Here is a 13,460-nt window from a genome sequence, read left to right on the forward strand (position 1 = left end):
AAGGTTTAGTCCACTTTGAACTTTTAAACCCAAACCAAACGATAACAAAGATCTACTGTGAGCAGCTTAAGCGAGCACTAGAAGAAAATCAACTATCTTTCATTTCAAGACGAAAGGTGCACTTTCATCAGGATAATGCTCGGCCACATACAGCAAGGATGACATTCCAAAGGCTGGGGCAGTCTGAAAGGGAAACAATGCCCCATCCACTATATTCACCAGACATTGCTCTATCTAATTATCATTTATTCTGCAGTCTTCAAAATCATTTGGATGGAAAAAATATGAATTCTGCAGACAAGGCCAGATCAGTACTGGAGGAGTAGTTTTCGTCACAGACAAGTGAATTTTGGAAGAGGGGACCTTGCAAGTCTACCTGATAGATGGAAAAGCATTGTAGAAAATGAAGGAGAGTATATTGTTGTGGTTCGGCTGGTACAGTATTTCTTGACCTACTTTGTTGAGAGTGGAGACGGAAAGCCTGGAATAAAAAGTTACAGCCCTTTGTTTACTGGAAGACTAATGGCTTTTGGAGGGACCTTTAGCCTTGTGCCGGTCGATTAGGGGTGAGAGAGATGTGAGGGCCGAGGAAGATAGAGTAAGGAAGAATCTAGTGACAGTGAAGAAGAGGAAGAAGAAAGTAGTGAGAAAGACAGAGTAAGGGATCTGAGAGCAGATAGAGAGAATATTAGAAGTGCTAAGACAGATTGAGGGGTGGTGAGAGAGCAAGACGTTTGAACAGTCGGATTTTGGTCGTCAAAGCGAGCGGTTGGACTTAGGAGCAAGAGGTTTTGGGCAGTCGGTATTCGGTCGTCAAGGCAAGTGGTTGGGATTCAAGAGTTTGGCAAGTTGGAGCTAGCAGTACTGAGAGAGATGAGGTACAATATGAGACATTGGCTAATGTAAGGTACGTAAATTGTGTATTGATATGTGAAGAACAAGAAGGACAAGGAATCGATGTATTGAACAGTGAAAAGAAATGAGACAGTGAAAAGAACAATGTGAAATGTGTAAGGACATTGTGTACAGTGTTGTGATTTGAACATTGTATAATGAACATTGAACTGTTAGGCCTTTAATGTCCTTTGAACTGTATATGCCTTTAATGTGTTTTGAAATAGAACTGTGTCTTCGGACGCGTACTCTTGAAATGCTGATGTATTGAACTTGATGTGTTGTTACCGGACGGTTATATTGTATCTGCATGTTTAAATGCTTTGATCTGTGGTATACCTGTATGATGTGTTGATTCTGTTACTTGCTTGTATTTACCTGATGTATCTTTAAATGTAATTGATGTTGTAACAATTGATTGTCATATAAACTAGTTGTTAAATGTAAGCCAGTTGCCTTGCCTCTTTGTGTCTCTCTCGGTTGCCTCTGTGCTGCTGCTGCTGCTGTTGTTGTGTCGTTGTCTCTCTCCTCTCTGGTTTCCGTGGCGAAAACATTCGCTGCATCGAATGGGCCTGGGTGTGAGGGATTCCGTAACAGTTCGAATCGGAGGTTCCCTCGTAACAATATTTTAGGTTAAAAAAGAACTTTGTTTATCATAAATCTGAAAAATAACAGAAGTATAAAAATACCACATTGGCACGTAAAAAGCACCATCCATTCGTGGCCGTTGCCAGCCTCGCCTGGCCCCCATGCCAGTGGCACATAAAAAAGCACCATCCATTCGTGACCGTTTGCCAGACTCGTCTGGCACCACCATCCGTTCGTGGCCATTGCCAGCGCTGCCCCGACTGGCCTCGTGCCGGTGGCACGTAAAAAGCACCATCTGTTCGTGGCCGTTGCCAGCCTCGCCTGGCACATAAAAAGCACCATCCATCCGTGGCCATTTGCCAGCTCCATCTGGCACCTGTGCGGGTGGCACGTAAAAAGCACCCACTACACTCACGGAGTGGTTGGCGTTAGGAAGGGCATCCAGCTGTAGAAACACTGCCAGATCAGATTGGGCCTGATGCAGCCTTCTGGCTTCACAGACCCCAGTTGAACCGTCCAACCCATGCTAGCATGGAAAGCGGACGCTAAATGATGATGATGATGATGATGATTTATGGGATGACCCAATATACAGTTGCAGCCAAAATGTTCAGAACGGCATTGTTTTCGCCAGAAAAGTAGGTATAAGTTTTTATCAAAGTTGTTTTATATTCTATAATTTTCACAGACAATAAATACAATATTAATTGTTATTGTCTGAGATTTTGGTGTAATTTGAGGGTATAATACAAAAGTTATGGATGATTTAGTGATTTACTGCAAAACCCATGGCGGCCAAAAGGATCAGAACGGTTGCTTTTACTCCATGTTTTAGTATATTTAACCGGCGAACTCTAATGTTTTGAATTTGTTTACGTGACAGTTTGTTTACTAAACATTAGTAAGAATATATTTGTTAATATAATGCCACTTACTCCGTTATCAATTCGTCAGCAGATTATTAAGCTTCGAAAGAAGGATAATTTAATTATTGGGTCTATTGCAAAGATTGTTAACAAGTCAAAAAGTGTTGTTCACTGTATTCTTAAGGTCTTCGATGATTGTGGTTCGTGTGAAGCAAGAAAGTCTACAGATAGGCCAAGAGAGAAGATTGTGCTATGGTAAAGTTGGTTAAAAAGGACAGATTTAAAACTGCTGCTGCTGTTTCTCGGGAAATGAGCATTGTACCGAAGAAAACGTTATCTCGAAAAACTTGTCTCATCGTTTAGTTGAACATAACCTACAAGCAAGATCACCAGCAGTGAAGCCACTGATCAGCTCCAAAAATAAAAAGTGTTGTCTTACCTTTGCAACCGAACATGTGTTGTGGTCTCAAGAAAAATGGCAAACAGCGCATTTCAGTGATGAATCTAAGTTTATGTTATTTGGCTCAGATGGGAAAAGGTACGTTCGTTGAAAAGTAGGTGAAAAATTGTCGCCTAAATGCCTTAAGACTAGTGTTAAATTTGGTAGAGGAAGTGTCATGGTTTGGGGGATGATATCTGGAGATGGTGCGGGCCCTTTGGTACGATTACATGGAAACGTAAATGCAGGAGTTTATAAACAACTTGTAAAAGATCATGTCTTGCCTGTGCTGAGAAATTCAACTAAGCGGTCCCATGTCACAAGGCTAAGGTGGTCATGAACTTCCTCAAGGCTGGAAAGGTTAGTATTATGGATTGGCTTGCTCAAAGCCCAGATCTCAATCCTATTGAAAATGTGTGGAATATTCTAGGAGACCGTTCGAAAGCCAGAAATCCTAAAACAACCGAGCAATTATGGAATGCCCTTCAGGAAGAATGGAATAAGATCACCTAGCAAGAAATTGAAAATTTTATTTCTTCATGCAGTCGAAGATGTCAAAGTGTGATTGAAGCTAAAGGGCTTCACACTAAATATTAAATAATTCCAGTATTCTCTGTTATTTTTGATTATTTTGTTATTTTTTCAACCGTTCTGATCATTTTGGCCGCCATGGGTTTTGCAGCAAATCCCTAAATCATCCATAACTTTTGTATTATCCTCTCAAATTACACCAAAATCTCAGACAATAACAATTAATATTGTATTTATTGTCTGTGACAATTATAGAATATAAAACAACTTTGATAAAAACTTATACCTACTTTTCTGGCGAAAACAATGCCGTTCTGAACATTTTGGCCGCAACTGTATATATAAATGTATAAATGTATAAATGGAATAAGATCACCTAGCAAGAAATTGAAAATTTTATTTCCTCATGCAGTCGAAGATGTCAAAGTGTGATTGAAGCTAAAGGGCTTCACACTAAATATTAAATATTAAATAATTCCAGATTTAACAAGGTAAAAATACACTCATCTATTTATATATATAATATATATATATATATATATATAATATATATAATATATATATATATATATATATATATATATATATATATATATATATATATATATATATAATATATATATATATATATACACACATGCGTATATGTGTCTATATATATATATATATATATATATATATACAATGTGTGTGTGTGTACATTTGATTGTATTTATGCACATAGACTTACCATAGCCAAATTTTGTTACTGTTGCTGGCTATGTTCATTTTACTATTGTTTGATGTTTCATTTACTCCATGCACACACTTATTTTTTTCACATGTGCTTGGTCCTGCTGGTTGAAGATTTAAAGGAAATTGTAATTCATTGAACAAAAGAAATACTTACATGACTAGTCATGTGTTAGAGCCCTCTGCCTGAAAGGAAACATTCTCACAAACTTTCCAGGTGCTGAAATCTGTCCCCCACTTTCCCACTCACTCCTCCTTTCATTGCCTTCATGTTTGAGCAGCCACCATCAATGTGGGCACAATAAACATTTCCAGTGAGATTGTTGAAATGTTAAAGAGGAGTGTGTACCATATAGAAGGTGTATGCTGGCAGAAACGTTAGCACGCCGGGCGAAATGCGTAGCCGTATTCCGTCTGCCGTTACGTTCTGAGTTCAAATTCCGCCGAGGTCGATAAATTAAGTACCAGTTATGCACTGGGGTCGATGTAATCGACTTAATCCGTTTATCTGTCCTTGTTTGTCCCCTCTGTGTTTAACCCCTTGTGGGTAGTAAAGAAATATATAGAAGGTGTTAGATGAAGTGGAGCCTCAACCTGACGCCTCACAGGCAAGGAACAAAGGTTGGCAATAGTGAAAGTGTGGGCTGTGCAAACAGTTTTTGCAGATAAATAGGCAGATAAAGTGATTTAGGTAGAGTGTGTGACAGGGTAATTAATGCTTAAATATGTCTTGGAAAATGCATCAGTGACACATTAAGTCTGTGACTAATGCAAACTTCCAACAAAACTGAGTGTGATGTAGTGGTGAACCAGTGAGGCAGACAGAGCCTTATAAAAGATAGCCAGAAGAGAAGCTGGGTGAAAGGGTTTTTTAACAAGAGGAGAAGCAGAAAGACAGGTTTGCTAACATGCTACAAAGTGAGGATCAGAGACATGTTCCAAATCACAAGGCAGTGTATCAGAAAGAATTAAGATGTTGTGGGAGAGAAGTACATACAGATGAATGGATAATGGTACATTTGCACTTTATGATTTTGAGAAAAAAGAGGCATGGAAAAGCTGCTATGATAGAAAAGTCTTCTTGGTGTAGATCTTACATTGGGACCAGCCAGCCATTCTAAAAGACAGCAGTGTAATAGATAAAGCAATTAAGGATATGAAGAACAGGAAAAATTCCTGGACCATCAGGAATTACTGCTGAAAAGCTTAAAATATCTGGAATTGTAGGATTTGGCTTAGTTACCCAAATGGCCAATCACAATATACCAGAAAGTGTCATCCACAATGGCTGGCATAACAGCATTATAGTCAACTTTTACAAAGGCAAAGATGCCTTAACCCTTTAGCATTCAGGTTATTCTGTTTAATGTAATGCTTTTATATTCACACTAGCAGTATCGCCCGGCGTTGCTCGGGTTTGTAAGGGAAATAACTATATAAGCATTTTTAGAGAGTTATAGCAAAAAAATAGCAAAAAAATGCATTAAAAATGGAAAAAAAATTAAGGTAAATTTTTTTTTAAATCGTTGACACATCGTAGATATTTTTAGAGAGTTACTTACCTTATATAATAGCGAAAAAATGCATTAAAATGGAAAAATATGATGGTAAATTTTTTTAAATCGTAGACTCATCGTAGACGCGCGCTAATACCCAGAAGGGCTCGATATGAATCACGACTATAAGATACCCGGTTTTGGTTACACTGCACCGCAAAATGTGGGAGTAGTTAGGAATCTAAATCGTAGGAGACAGACACACAACTTCACTTTTATATATAAAGATATAAGCCACGTAGTTATATACACATACTTTGTTATATACACATTCTTAAAAGAAAATGTTATTTTGAACACAACATTTATAAAGAATAAAATATTTTTTGGTTTTTCTCAACCCTTTCGTTACTATATTTCTGACCAAAATAAACCCCTTATGTGTTTCAATTAATTTCTAACGTAATCATAAATTTAGTCTGGTTTCATTAAACAACTATAACTTTTTTATTTATCAATATATTAATCTGATTTTTGGAAGATAATTTAATGAAATGTTCTCAACCAATTCTATACTATAATTTTTGTCACAAAGTGACTCTAATTGCAGGTAGATACAGGTAAATTCAACAAAATATAAAATTATTAAAATTTTGTTCAAACATCGCTATAGAAAATGGGTTATTAGCTAATATTCAATTGGGTATACAACAAAATTTTACAATAGAATTTGTTATTCTGGGTAACTTTCTGATACCCATAATAATATTTATGGCAAAATAAGCCTTAATTTCATTTAAGGTTGTGGGAAATAACAAACTATCCTTTCTTTCGCTTTGTTTACGTTTAGCGTAACAGTTCGTTTCCGCCGTAATGATTTCAAATAGGCTCATTCGAAAAAGTAAAAAGAAATAGTCTAAGGCTTTACTCTTCTGGGAAAGTCTGTGGCTTGGTCCAATTTCTTCAGAAAAATCACCAAAAGAAACAGTTTTTAAATTTTCACTCCATTCAGGTGCCAATTCATTTTCTTTATCGCTGTCGGAGCTCTCGGATTCACTGTTTTCACTTTAATCATTGCAAACTTGCAAAGAGAAAGTCGTAGAAATTAGAGTGATAGCGTGAGTGAATCAGATCGCTCCCTTTTTGTGTGTGTGTGTGTGTGTATGCTATAGCCCACACTAAGAAAAGCACTTGACTAACACACCACAATGTGAGTTTTCTCTAAATTTTGCTTAATTGGGGTTGAAATTTTAAAAACTGGACCTGGCACGACCCGATTTATTCTACTCTTAAAAATGCTAGGTAAATTGTAATTGAAGAAATCCTATATTGTAGATTTCTATAAGAGACAAAGGGAGGCAAATGAAATCTGCCTTTTATAATAAGAGATTGTTTTGAATTAGTCATGCATTATCTTATTGTATTAAAATTTCAATGATGTACTTGCTTATTTTTAGTATGACATTGTAGGGTAAGTGTGAGAGGCTGAATATGGCCAGTCTGTACATAAAAAAGGTATAACATTAAAGAGAAGTAATTACAGAGGTATTAAATTATTGGATAAGGTCATGAAAATTATGGAATCAGTTTATAGCTCAAGTCATTAGGAAGAGAATTAGATTACATAAGATGTAGTTTGGTTTTGTACCAGAAAGAAGCATTACTGATACTCTTTTCTTGGTGAGGCAACTGCCTTGTACTCGGCATTTGATGACTAGGAGAAAGTTTTCAGCAGAGTCCCTTGCTCTATGATCTAATGGTCACTGTGGAAGCTAAGCATAAACAGAAATGAGAGTTAGCAATGATAATAGTGATTAATGCAGTATGCAGTAGAAGTTCAGCAGGGATCAGTCCTTAGTCCCTTTTTATTCATCATAACAGGGGAACTTAAAATCAGATCCCCATGGGAACTGTTGTATGTTGATGACCTCATTTTCATGGCTGAATCCATAATAGAATTAGAAATAAAATTTCAGGTGTAGAAGCAAAACATAGAATCAAAAAGCCACAAAGTTAACTTAGCAAGGACCAAAATTTTAATAAGTAGGAAAACAGACAGGACTCTTCCATTATGGAAATGATCTTGCTCAATGTGTAAAAAAGGATGTAGGTAGACATTTCATACAGTGTACCCAGTGCAAACTATGAATACACAAGAGCTGCAGTGGTACCAGAGGCATCAACAGAGAAAGTAGACTTTGTATGTGGCAGATGCACAGGAGCAATAAACATTAAGAGCAAATGGGAAATATAATTTCTCAAATGCCCAGGTTTCCTAGAAGTAGTAAGTAACTTTTATTATCTAGATGGCCAAATTAGCAAATCTTTATTTGGTCAGCTTTTTTGTGGCTAAAATCTTTTTATCTTTTACATAATTCATAATTCAGTCATTGGACTGTGGCCTTGAGATATTAAGGAATTTTTTTGTTCCCACTGCTTTCATAGATTCCCATGACTCTCTTTTGCCATCCAAATCCATTATTATGAATTTGAATTGGGAGCTTGAGTCATAGTGAGTCTTTCATCAGCTGATTACACAACCATGGATGCCACCCCTATGGATGTATTGCAGGTCAATCTATTGACAGAACTTGGTGGTCCTAATCGTTGATCTTCTAGGATTCCTTTGTTCAGCATCAATGTAAGAAGCACCATTGCTTCAGGTGAGCTCTCCACTACCTCTTCACAAGTCACTATGCTGCAGTCCCATGACTTCACCATATCCCTGGCAGGGTAGCTGAATAGGTGCTATGTCTTGTCAAAGGGCAGCCCTTAACTATGCAGGGCACGGTTATCCACTCCATGAGGTATTTTCAAAATACTTACATACCCAAATATTAAGAATAATTTTGATAATAATATTGCTAATTATCAAAATATAAGGTAATTAGAAGAGAGAAAATATGACCTTGGCTGATGGCAATACCAATTGCAAAAATAAAATAACCAGTCTGAATTAGAGGAACATTTGATGTTGCAAATATAGAGATGTTGATTAAAGAAAAGAATAGAAAATTGCCAATCAAGCTTAAAATATGGCTGGCTCTAAATGTCTGCTGTAACCCAAATAATGAAAATGTTTCTCTTAAACAAATCAACTCCAATACTTTTTTAAAAACCTAGTTCTTATTCTGTGGGTCTCTTTTTGTCAAACCACTAAGTTAGTGGGATGTAAACAAACCAAGAATGGGTATCAAATGGTGGTGAGGGACAAACAAAAACATGGTGATATTCACACACACAAATATATATATAAATAAATACATATACATACATATATATATATATTCATTTATTCTTCTACTTGTTTCAACCATGTGGCTGCGGTCATGCTAGAGGACCACCATGGTTTTCCACCATTACTTATGATTATCCTTCGATTGATTTCCTCTGGGTGCGGGTTCACATCACTACTTCTGCATGTGCCTTTGTCCCAGCAGTTGACCCATTTTGTGCATGAGGGAGTTTGACTTTGCTACCCTCATTTGTATCTCATGCTAGGCCATCGGTTCATCTAGCATTGTGGAGAGAAGGATGTCTAGTTCCTTTTTGAAGACATCTATGTCCACATTATGTAGATCTTTTAATTTTTGTGACAGGGTATTGAAGAGCTGTGGGCCTTTGAACCCTAGGCTATTGCAGTACTTGGTCCCAAATTTAGATGGAGAAGATAGTATCTTTTGTACAATACAACAGCATCCAATTCTGGCATTTGTATAACACTCAATGCTGAACTTAGGTACTTGGCTTTCTCAAGTTTTCTATATGTAGATTATTACATATCTGTTGTACCTTTGCTCCACAGAGTAGAGTCGTAGTTATTTTCAGCCTCTCCCTGTAACTCATCTGCTGCACTTTACAATCTTTTTTAGTGTAGCGATGTTGGACTGCTTCAAGTTCTATGTGATGACCATAGCTGAGAGCAGTAGTTCAGGTGGCTGAGAACAAAGGTCCTCTACAGGATCAACATAACTTCTTGGTTTCTTGTCTTGAAGAACCTTAGTATCCATCCTGCCAGTTGTCCACACTTTGTTGCCATCTTGGTAATGTGCATATGTATATATATATATATATTGCCCATATTTATAAATACATGCACACACACACATATATATGCACATGAATATACACGTGTGTGTATATATATATATATATATATATATATACATACATACACACACACACACATATATGCATATCTTCTCTTCTTATCTCTTATGATTTCTTATGATAAAAGGCAGATTTTCTCTGCCCGTTCCCATGTTCCTTTTTAATACAATTCTACAATATAGAATTTCTTCAATTGGAATTTACCTACGATTTTTACAAGTAGATTCGATTGGGTCATGGCATATAAAGTTTTTTCAATTTGACCCCCAATTAAGCAAAAATTCGAGAAAAGTAAATATTTTATGATTTGCCTCTCTAATTTCAACTACTTCACTCATGCTATTACCATAATTTCTCCTACTTTCTCTTTGCAAGTGTACCTTAAACCACTACTCAAAAAAAATACAGAGCAAACAGAAACAAATAACTACATAACGATTTACTCCTCACACAATTTCTTCAATTGGAGTTTACCTATGATTTTTCCAAGTACATTCCATTCAGTCATGGCATATCAATTTCTTTCAATTTCACCCCCAATTAAGCAAAAATTTGAGAAAACTCAATATCTTACGATTTCCCTCTCTCACTTCAAAGGCTTTACTCCGCCTATTACCACACTTACTCCCACTTTCTCTTTACACACATAGACACGCAAACATACATATATGACAGTGTCAATTGTTGAAAGAAAATTGTAAGCTAAGGTGTGTGTGTGTGTGTGTGTGTGTGTGTGTGTCTGTGTGTCTGTGTGTGTGTGTGTGTGTATCTGTGTGTGTGTAACAGGGATGAGCCATTAATACTGGTCATCCTTTTTGCTAGAGGAAGATCCGCTATGGTCTTTATATGCTACACCACTGGTTTTCAATTCATATTAATCAAATTAATATTAAATTTTTCACCCTTATTATGTGTGTGTGTGTGTGTGTATTAGCAATTCGTATAAAATTGCATCAATGACTTGAATTTGAATAAGTGGTTTCACATAAATGGGGATAAATTAAAAAGGTTTGTTGTTATTATTATTACTGTTTGACTATTGTAATCACGTTTGTTGGTTCCTCGTCAGGGAAACGTTGTTGTGTTGCATTTGTTAAATAATTGTAAACCGTAACCCTCCTCCTTTCGGAGAAGGGGCTTTGGTTATTGTTTAAAAATTTAATTGTGTCCCTGTTTGGGGAAATTGACAATATTTTCACCGTTTTTACAGGAGCATTTTTGTTAAAATGCCTTCGATAGAAGAAAGTCCAAAAATGAATTTTGCTGCAGCCGTACACAAGAGGGAGGACAAGATCCAATTCATTGAAATTGCAAGAGACGGGCCTACAATTCCAGTCTGGTATATATTTTGAGTATTGTTATCACTAGCGATATCAAGATATAACTTTGTATTTTGTATTTTGTGTAGATGTATATATATAGATGTACATGTAATATGTACACATATATATACAAATATATACATGCATAATATATCTACCCATACACACACACGCACACACACATACATAGGGGCAGATGTGGCTGTGTGGTAACAAACTACGTTTGAAGATACTGTACTTGATATGGGCGGTAGTGCCTTGCCGGTCTATGGCCTACCTTCAACAAACCGGGAAGGCACAAACACTCTGTCTTCACATTTGCTGCGTGAGACATGTTTTAATGTTGACGAGCTTGCCGGGTACATAGCTGACAATGAGCCAAAGCTCCTTCCAGAACAGAAGTTCGCTTACAACTGCGTTGTTAATTCAGTCCGGGCCAAAGCTGGGGGGATTTTTTTCCTGGACGCTCCTGGGGGCACTGGGAAAACTTTTGTCAATAAATAATATTGGCTGAGATTAGGCGAACACAAGGCATTGCCCTAGCTGTGGCATCATCTGGAATTGCGGCTACTTTGTTGCCAGGCGGCAGGACAGCTCACTCCACTTTCAAGCTCCCGCTTGACTTAGCGAAGACTGAGACACCAACTTGCAACATCAGTAACAGCTCCGATCAGGCAGAAGTCTTCAGACGATGCAAGCTTATCGTTTGGGATGAATGCACGATGGCCCACAGAGGTGCTCTTGAGGCACTAGATAGATCTCTCAGACATCAAACACTCTTCAGCTTCCATGGGAGGCATAACACTTCTTCTTTCAGGGGACTTCCGACAAACACTTCCCGTTATTCCCAAAGGGACTACAGCTGATGCAGTAAGTGCGTGTCTTAAGTCATCCACATTGTGGCCACTGGTGAAGACTCTCAAACTTCACACCAATATGCGTGCTCATATGCGACGTGATATCACATCAGCAGCATTTTCTCACACCCTCCTTGCACTTGGCGAAGGCAAAATACCAGGGGATGAAAATGGTAATATTGCCATCGATTCCATTTGTACCATTCTTAAAATGCCTTCTGATCTCAGAGATGCAGTGTTCCCAGATCTACAAGCTAATTATCAGAATATGGATTGGATTGGCCAAAGGGCTATTCTGGCCCCGAGGAATAAAACTGTTCACCATATTAATGATGAAATGCTAAAACTCATTCCTGGGGATGTCTATGTATATAAGTCTATCGATACAACTCCTGACCCAGAGGACGTCATCAACTATCCAATAGAGGTACTCAATTCCTTTGAGCCCCCCGGACTACCACCACACATTCTCAAACTTAAAGTTGGTGCCCCTATAATGCTCATTAGAAATTTGGTTCCCCCAAAACAATGCAATGGCACACATTTGATCGTTAAGTCCTTATCTCCCAATCTGATTGAGGCCACCATTATCACAGAGTGCGGTCGAGACAACGTTGTGCTCATACCTAGGATGCATCTTTTCCCATCAGGAGCAGACCTACCTTTCATATTTCAGAGGTCCCGGTTCCCAGTAAGGCCATGCTTAGCAATGTCAATTAACAAAGCGCAGGGTCAAACACTGTCTGTGGCGGGAATACATTTGGGAGAGCCATGTTTCTCTCATGGTCAGCTTTATGTTGCCTGCTCGCGTGTTGGCAGCAACAGTGATGCTTTCGCATTCATTCCATAACGAAAAACAAAAAACATTGTGTACAAGGAGGTTTTATAGGATTACTACGTTTCATCATTTTCGAACACGTTAGTATTTCACTTACATACGACTCTCTTTTATGATGGCATTTACATTTCATGACATTAATTCACACTTAACCAACACCTGTCCTTCGCTCACCTCTATTTCTATCCATTCATCATCAAACCACCAGCCTCATCTTCTATATCCAACGTACATGACACATCTACCCCCTACATCTACACTCTCACTGTTAAAGTTTACATAAGCGACAACACGATCGCAACATACATTTTGGAAACTAAGCAACAGATCATTTTATACGACAAATTTAATCATAACGCCCATCAATGAAAACATCTCCACCACTGTGTTGTGATTCATCTAATCAGCACCACTACAGTCTTGCCGATATGACATATGGTGAGTAGATGCTATTGTTCTATATTTTATAAATTACCCATATTTACTTACCCATGCTTCATTCCCCTCTTGCCTACATAGGGCATCCATTCTCTTTTAACACAGCATGAAGTTTTGTAACAGCACATCCGCTGCCGTTCATGGAAAAACGAAGAGACCCTATTCACCTGCGAACGTTTTACACCACCTTCCACGACTATCAAATTCTTACAATTATGAGAACAATAACATCGCTCTTTTCAAGGCAACCTCGCATTCAATTCTTACACCATTCTACGAGGGGGTAGGAACCCCTTTACACGGCTTTCTATACACTTACAAATACATTCATTCACCGTAAACTTATACC

This window comes from Octopus sinensis, linkage group LG11 (genome assembly GCF_006345805.1).
Source record: "Octopus sinensis linkage group LG11, ASM634580v1, whole genome shotgun sequence".
NCBI lineage: Eukaryota > Metazoa > Mollusca > Cephalopoda > Octopoda > Octopodidae > Octopus > Octopus sinensis.